This window comes from Alexandromys fortis, unplaced genomic scaffold (assembly GCF_014885135.2).
Source record: "Alexandromys fortis isolate MF-2015 unplaced genomic scaffold, M_Fortis_MF-2015_v1.1 scaffold_96, whole genome shotgun sequence".
Lineage (NCBI taxonomy): Eukaryota > Metazoa > Chordata > Mammalia > Rodentia > Cricetidae > Alexandromys > Alexandromys fortis.
The window spans coordinates 5,747,148-5,755,526 of NW_026068053.1; positions in this window are offsets into that span (position 1 = coordinate 5,747,148).

Sequence of the window (8,379 nt, forward strand, 5' to 3'; positions counted from 1 at the left end):
TGCGTGTGAACTCTGAAATCACCAACCAACCGAATACCATTGCAACTGCAGTAAAAGCAAAACTCAGTGAGAAAAATAATATACTTTTATATTATTTTCCTTAACTCAGACTTTAAGTCAATAAGCACCTTGATATCTAGACTATAACAACAGGAAAAAATAGGTCACAACAAGTTCTGACCTGGCAGAAATCTGGGATGTTCTGATCTTTGCATAATTGCATTAGCTAACCATGTGAATGCCAAGAACATAAACCATTTCAGTAATTTTTTTCTCTAAAGCTTATGTTTATAAAACTCCTGTGTAATCTATTGCCCAGAATATGATGTTTTTCAGAATCTTCATGGATTTTTTTTTCTGTATTTTTTATTTTCTGTGTGTATGGTCAAATGTTCAAAACCATAGAAAGGCTAACGGGGCAGTCTTCCTCTGGGATTCCGTTCTCTCCATATCACTGTCTGATATTTTAATACATTTATATAATAAATTTGATGCTTTCCTCCTCATCTCCTTCTCTCACTTTTTCTCCTTCATACATTTTCTTCTCAACAAGCCCCTTCGTACCTCCCTGCCTTTCTTCTGTGTTTTGTAATTAATAATTTAATTAACTAAAAGTTCTTGTCTGAGAGTGGGAAGGGCATCTTATCAGTGAAAAGAAGAAAACCCCACCCACCCACCACCAGTAGTGCCGCGGGGAAGAGTGAGGCCTCCTAGTTACTTACTCATTCATGATTAAATGTTAGGGGCCCAATGTTAAACAAGTCTTGTTCAGATAAACCCAGCTGCAATGAGGCAAATGAGTACAATACTTCCCTTATATCTAAAGACATCTTTTGTCCTGCACTTCTCCCCATCCCCTGGATCTTATGCTCTTTCTGCTACATCTTCTTTGAAGTATCCGAAGCCTTACAAGAGGTGAAAGGTGATTTATTTGGCCCATTTAGGGCAGAGAACTCCACCATGACTTATTCCTAGGAATTTGGCCAGTTATAGACTTCTCCATTAACCACTGTCCACTGCAGTAAGAAGTTTCTCAAATGTATAATGCTCAGTATAGCATTAATTTATATATTTAAGCATGAGTATTTAGAAGGTAGCTTACAGTATGGCCATTTAGAAAAAAAAAAAAACAAAGAAATGGAAAAAAAACAAAACAAACAGAAAACCCTAGCGGATTTCATTCAAATACTATAATCTAGTCACAGGCTCTTGATCAGATTTACAGAACCAGACATGAGTTCCCCCCTGTTGATGTGGCCTCAAATCCAATAAGAAAGTGGTTAGCTATCTCCATACTGGTAATGATACTATTCATATTAGAGGGTACTTATGTGGGTGGACTTTTTCATCTGCCAGTTTCCAAATAACACAATAGTTAGCTCAGGCTTATTACTAACTAGCTCTTACAACTTAAATTAACCCATTTCTATTAATCTTGTATTGCCACATGGCTTGAGGCTTACCTGTCCTTCAGCATGTTTTACCCCCTCTGCATCTCCTGGAGACTCCTCTTGACTCTGCCCTCCTTCCCAGTCTCCTCTGTGTCTGGCTGTTCTGCCTTTGTTTTTTGCCTACCTAATGCCCAGTTAATTTTTTTTATTAAACCAATCCAAGTGGCAAATATTAACAGCATACAAAAGGGTTATTCCACAACATACCCCATTCCTGCTATGCCTTTATTTTATCTTACAAAATTCAGAACTGTGTAATACTATTGATGAGTTTTCCCCCTCATCAGCATCACACTGAGAAAGCTAGACAGTGCAGATGGAGCTTCCAGCTCAGATGTAGCTTGATATCTTCTAGCCCTGTGACCGAAGTGTGGACTCCTCCTCTTTTATTTTCTATGGTTTATTATCGTTATTCTTGCTCGGTACTTTATCACTGCTTAGAACTCTTGTGACCCTGAGTCTAGGAGACTCTCATATAACTGTGTAGCAGAGGATATATTTCTCTGATGCTACCCACAGTCTTGGTGCACACTATGACCAGTGAATATCATGGCTTCTGTTCCTTTGTTGATGAACTCCTATGAGAAGCTGACCTAAAGTTACCAGGGTTTCTGGATTTAGGTTCTCTTGGGAGCTACTTCCTAGGATGCAATCTGGACTAGGGTTTTTTTCTATTTGCATAAAAGAAGGGAAACAAATGGTCCATACTTCAGGTTTTCAGTAGAGGTATGGAAGATCCTTGTGAGCCACAGAAGTTTGCTTTTATTTTAGTTCAAAAACATTAAATTAACATGCTCCACAACACATAGTGTATTAAGTCTATTTGTATAAAATTGAAATGCAGAACTTTTCTCAGAAGTTTTATAGAGAAATAGATTCTTTTAGGCAAAACTTAGATACAATTTAGGTATATTAATAGGAGTCAAGTGATCGTGATCATTAATGCTGCATATGCCAGATACTATGGTAAATACACTATAACATTTAATTTAATGTGATTAGATGTTCTAATCACATTAAATTAGTTAGTCTCTAGATGACCTCCAACTCATACAACTCCGGCTAGACTTTATCATATTTTTATTGACACATGTAAAGAAATTCAGAAGAGCCATGGTGAGTCAGATTTATGCTGTAAATAGATCAAACTTATTGATTAAGGGTTCTTACAGTAAATATGAGTACAAGACTGGGTAAGTAATTTTAAAAAGAGAGAAAGGAAATGTGTATGCATGTGTGTGATAAAGAGAGAGAGAAAGAACAGACTCAAAAATTATTTGATATTAAAAATAGTAGTACTCAAAATTAAATGATAGATAAAATGAATTGATTTGTGCTTTGAGGCATATGCCTGTTATATCAATGCTCAGGAGGAAGAGGGAGGAGAACCAGAAGTCCAAGTTCATTCTTGGCTACATAAAATAACTCAAGGCTAGCTTTGAGTGCATGAGAGACCCTATTTCAAAACACATGAAAAGAATGGGCGAGAGGGAGGGAGGGAGGGACAGGTTTCAAACAAGTAAAGGGTGTTGCTTTGAACTTATCTTGGTGATTGCTAGGCAAAGCGAAGTAAATGAGAAGAAATAGGTCTGGGACAAAGGGACTTATGTTTTATATTGGGCAGCTATCTTAGTTAGGACCTCCATTGCTGTGAAGAAACACTATGACAATGGCAACTTTTAAAAAGGAATTTATAATTTGGGTGGCTTACAGTTCAAAGGTTCAGTCCATTATCATCATGGTGAAACATGTTAATATGAAGGCATACATGGTGCTAGAGAAGGAACTGAGAGTCCTCTATCTTGATATCTTGATAGGCAATGAGAAGTAAACTGTCTCACTGGGTGTAGCTTGAGCACAGGCGACCTCAAAGCTTCCCACCACAGTGACACACTTTTTCCAACAAGGTCACACCAACTCCAACAATGCCATTCTCTTAGAAACCATTTTCTTTCAAACCACCACAGCAAGTGAACCTGAGAAAGCTATCAAAAAATGCCAAAAAAAAAAAAAAGAAAGATGGTCAAGTGGAGATATCAATGAGGAATCTAAAGTTTCAGTTCTTGAAATGAGTAGAAAAGTAAAGACTGAAGAAACTTCTGGAGATGTCAGGGTCCCTATCTTTTCTTCTCCTACCCATCAAACATCTTCCTGGTTGTGATCTAAGCTCTTTATGACCAATGAACAGGAATAATTTCTCTTCTCTTCGCCTCGCTTTTACCCAATTCTAAATAAGAATGTTAAGATTGGAAGTGAAAGGATTCTAGCCAGCCTGAGCATGGCGAACATGATTCTGGCAGGTCTTTCCCTTCTTGCTTCTCTCTGCCTTGCTAAAAACTGTTAAGCTGCACTTCTAAAGCTGGCCACCAAGATCCATTCTTTATATGGCCACTTCCTTCTCCTGAGTCAGGTCCAGTTATCAAAGTATTGAAGTCCAGCAATCAAAAGCCTCCTTTGACTCACCAAATTAACACGCACAATTAAAATTAAACATTTCATCCTAACACAGGGCCCTCCCCTTTTAATTTTTATAAACTGTCATTTGCCTGTGGGACACATCTGTCTCCTTTCTATCCAGAGGCCTACTCTTTTGTCCCAGCTCCCCACTACCTTGTTCCCTTCCTGGTCTCCCTTGTCCTCTATATACTGTCTAGTCTTTTATTTACTGATCCTTGTCTCTTTGAGGCGAGTACATTTCCTTTATGCTAAGAACTTGGTCTTGGGGTGTCCTGATCCAATACAAGTCCCTGTAAGAAGGAGATAAAAATTCCAGCCTCGAGGCAATACACATGATTGTTTTGAAACTCATTTAAAATCAAGGGATTTGATCCTGTTATTTTACAGGGGATGAAATCCAAAAACCTTGTGTACATCATCTTTATACTTTAGTACAAATTCACACTATTGACCAGTCTGATATTTTTTCTAATCTTAAAAAAAGATACATAAAACCTATAACAGAATAAAAACAAAGTAATTGATGTCAAGTCATGCAAACACTGATTACTTGCTATATTCTAAATGTATTTTATAAAATTTACCATTAAAATGTATTCCTTTCTTTTTGCATACAACAATGACTGTGGTAGAGTGGAATTATGCAAGAGGAACAGAAACTAAATTAGGATTTAAATATAAATATAAATATAAATAACATTTGCTCATAAATTATCCATGAGGGTAAGGTAGGTTGGATGATGAATGCAGTTAAGTCTATATGAGTCTAATATTATATCATTCACCCCTCTAAAGAAACATTTGATTGTAAGCATCCAGTTTCATCGATTGTGCGATGCATGAGTCACAGAGGTTCTAAGGCTGTTCTGAAAGTGTCCTTGCATGCTTTTGACATGACAAGTCTTTGGGCCTCTATTGGTTTTTCTCATGTAACATCTATTGTGTGATGCATGAGTCACAGAGGTTCTAAGGCTGTTCTGAAAGGTGTCCTTGCATGCTTTTGACATGACAAGTCTTTGGGCCTCTATTGGTTTGCTCCTGTGGCTGAATCATAGAATACTGGATCTTTCTTTCAACAGCTTCTCAGCCAAGGAATCTGTGTTTTGGTTTTTACTTGGTAACAAGATAAATACTCTGCCAGAGGTGCTACACTCCTTGACAAAGCTTGTTTCTTATGAAAATATTCTCACACTCAGGCTGGCCCTGGGATTATCTTAAAATCTGTGAGGTTTTCTGCTGTTGTTCTAGATTTAGACAACTTCCTTTCTCTGGTCAGGCCACTGTCACTCCCCCTCAAAGCCAACTCAGTCCGTTGCTTATCTTCTTCACACACCCCGAAACTCCTTTCCTGCCTGCTCTCCTTTCACTGGCCTGCTACACAGGGACTTAGAGATCTGACACATTTCTTCCTGAGTCATTGATGTGCGTGGTTTATTGTTAATAGTAAGTATACTGAAAGTGATCAGTAAAATAAGAACATCATATAGAATTTTGCATAGTTTTTTCTAAATGACAACTGTTGCAGCATTTTAATGGTAGTTCTGTTAATGTGAAGATAATGAATGTTTCTAATTGGTATATTTCCTCACCATCAGAAGATAATTTTGGTAACTATTGAAGTATTGGTGATGGTCTATTTAAAATGGAGAACAAATGCATTGCTGTTTCCCATGCTTGCCATAACTAAGCCATTGAACAGACAACTAGAGAACACCTCCTAGGAGACGTGTATCTGTCTTAACCATTAAATCTCATGGCTGAGGAACTCAAGGTCATTTCCAAATCCATCAGGGAAGACAGACACTAGATAGTTTGTTCCATCCACGGGGACTAGGCAGCATTAAAACATTAGAACTCGGCCCCCATATTATTTTTTTTAACATACAATTGTTTGGATATTGCTCATAGAGGAGAAGGCGATCAGAATAGGCTTTTTGATAATGTAGTTCTGATTTTAAGCAGTGCCTGTGGGACGGGAGACAGAGTTCAACAGTAGAGCATTTTCATGGCATGAATGAGGCTCTAAATTATCTTCCCATTGCTACAGAAAACAAAGAAACAAAAAGCTCTCAACAACTGAAAAAAGAAGCAATAACAAACAAGTAAAAAAATTACCAAGAGTACAATTCCCCAAATAAAAGTAATGTCTATGTATGAAGGAGTACATAGAAATAATTTTTGAGTATAAAAAGTGATAGATTTCTAGAGTAGGATATTCACTTATATTTTGACATATTTCATTCAAGTTGTATTTCTACACGTTTTATTTATATAGTTGAGTCCTATTATGTATGACTATATTTTTCTCTACTTTTGATTATTGTGTATACATTTTCCTAGACCACCGTTCTACCATGCTCAGCTTTCATAAGAACGATCTGTCCTAGAATATAGCATGTGTGAGTATAGGTTAGAGCAACTTATCTCATTCCTTTAGCAGTGGAAAGGGACTCTGCGATGGGTGGACTTTTGCTACCAGGACACACTAGCCAGCTCCACAGTTGTGTTTTTGAAGATCTCCTATCCTTTGAATTTCCTTCACATCTTCAACTTTCCCATTGTGATTTTTTTTTTACCAGTCTGTCTGTCCTCTGGAATTCAGAATGGGCTGTCTTTAGTCAGGGCCCACTTCTGCCTGAGTCCAAGGCTCCTCTGTAAGATCTTTTCCCTTTATAGTTTCTCTTTCTGCCTCACAATAGCAATGCTTCTTCCGGAAGATTATAGGAAACTCAGCAATGCTTTGTACCTATTTCTGTAATTTTAACATCTTTCCCTTTCTACCCGTATGGTGTGTGTGTGTGTGTTGTTTTCTTTACCTTCATGTCAACTTTTTTCTCAAGACATATATTACCCATCCCATTTTATCTTCCCTAGGGCAGTATTGGTAGTAGTTCATTTAATTTCTATTTCTATTTTTTTTTTGTATTTTTCTAATTGTGTGTTATGTGATAATTTGCTTTATTATACAAAGTTTGTGAGATTTGGTATAATAAACATGAGATGGTAACTTGTAAGCCTAGCCAACAGTCACACTGTTATGCTGGCTCATGCTCATACAATAAAGTCCTTGCTATACAGCAAATACTGAGAAAGCATCGTCTCATCTGTTTTTCCATCAAAGATTGTTATTCTCACACACACACACACACACACATATATGCACATATGTGTGTACATGCATATATACACATATATGTATGTATGTAACAATGCTTAACATATGTGCATTTTTTCATCTCATGAAAATAAGAACAGAAACTGGAGGTTTAGTGGTTTGGGCACTGGCTTGGAGGATCTCTGATACTAGTGGTATGGTTTGACAGCTATAAAGAAAAATCAGCCTCGCTCTCTGGATACAACATTGCTGCAGCTTCTCCTGTCATCACACAGTCACACAACTAAAGTAGCTGACATGGCCTGGGTTGGCTGTGAGCAGTACGGGCATTTCTCTTGCATCTTCCCTTCTCATCAAGAACATTCTCCTCATAAAATTTTCCCAGGACTCATAGATCAGAACTGAGTTTATCCCTTGAGAACAAGGAGTATCTGTGTAACGCACAAATGAAATGAAGAGAAATGTTGCAGAAGAGGATTGCCTTGGTCCTTCCCCGCTGGGTAGTGGTACTAGGAAAGTAATGCTTAGAAAAGGCGAGAAATAGGTCCAAGATTATACAGCCTGAAAGTGGAGAAAGGAGAACTTGAGCTAGATCTTTCTAAATCTTTCAAAATCCCCATCCTTAATCCTCACCACACTATAAGGCCTCTCTAGAGAAGTTTACTATTTTATTCACTTCACCAAAAAATGATTTAGTAAGAAGCCACTTTTTGGTTCGTATTGTTCTTGCTGATGTGATAATCACAATTCCCCCTAAGGGATGGGATCCTAAGTCTGAGGAAGCAGCTGCATGGAACCGATTATTATACTGTAGACTCAACTCTAATGGTGCATTTCTGACTAGAAGGAGCTCATTGAGCCTTACAGGAGTCCAAATGGGATTCAGGAAGTGACAGGGTAAAAAAGCCACAGACAGGGCCAACAGGGAGTAGAGTGATGGAAGGTGAGAGTGAGGCAAAGTGTGGACAAAGTCTAGGCACACTGATCCATGCAGAGAACAACGCTGACGTGTGGATAAAGGATGGCTGAAAAACTGCTTAACTTGGGGGCGCCATCTCGGGGACCAAGACTAAAAGGGGAAAGAGCCCATCAAGCAGTAATGTCAACTGAGTGCTTACAGGGAGAAAAAACAGAATACAGGGGTGACACATATCAATCCAAAGTGTTCCTTTGATTTAATGGAGTAATTTAAGGAGTTTAAAGTTCATCTGTGATGGAAGGCATGTTTTTTTTTTTTTTGTTTTTGCTTTTTTTTTTTTTTAACTAATGCTGAAGTCTTCTTTTTTAATTTGAAATGGGGTTTGTACACTCGGATTCAGGCAAACACCAATTTTTTTTTCTCCCAGAGGTCTTCTA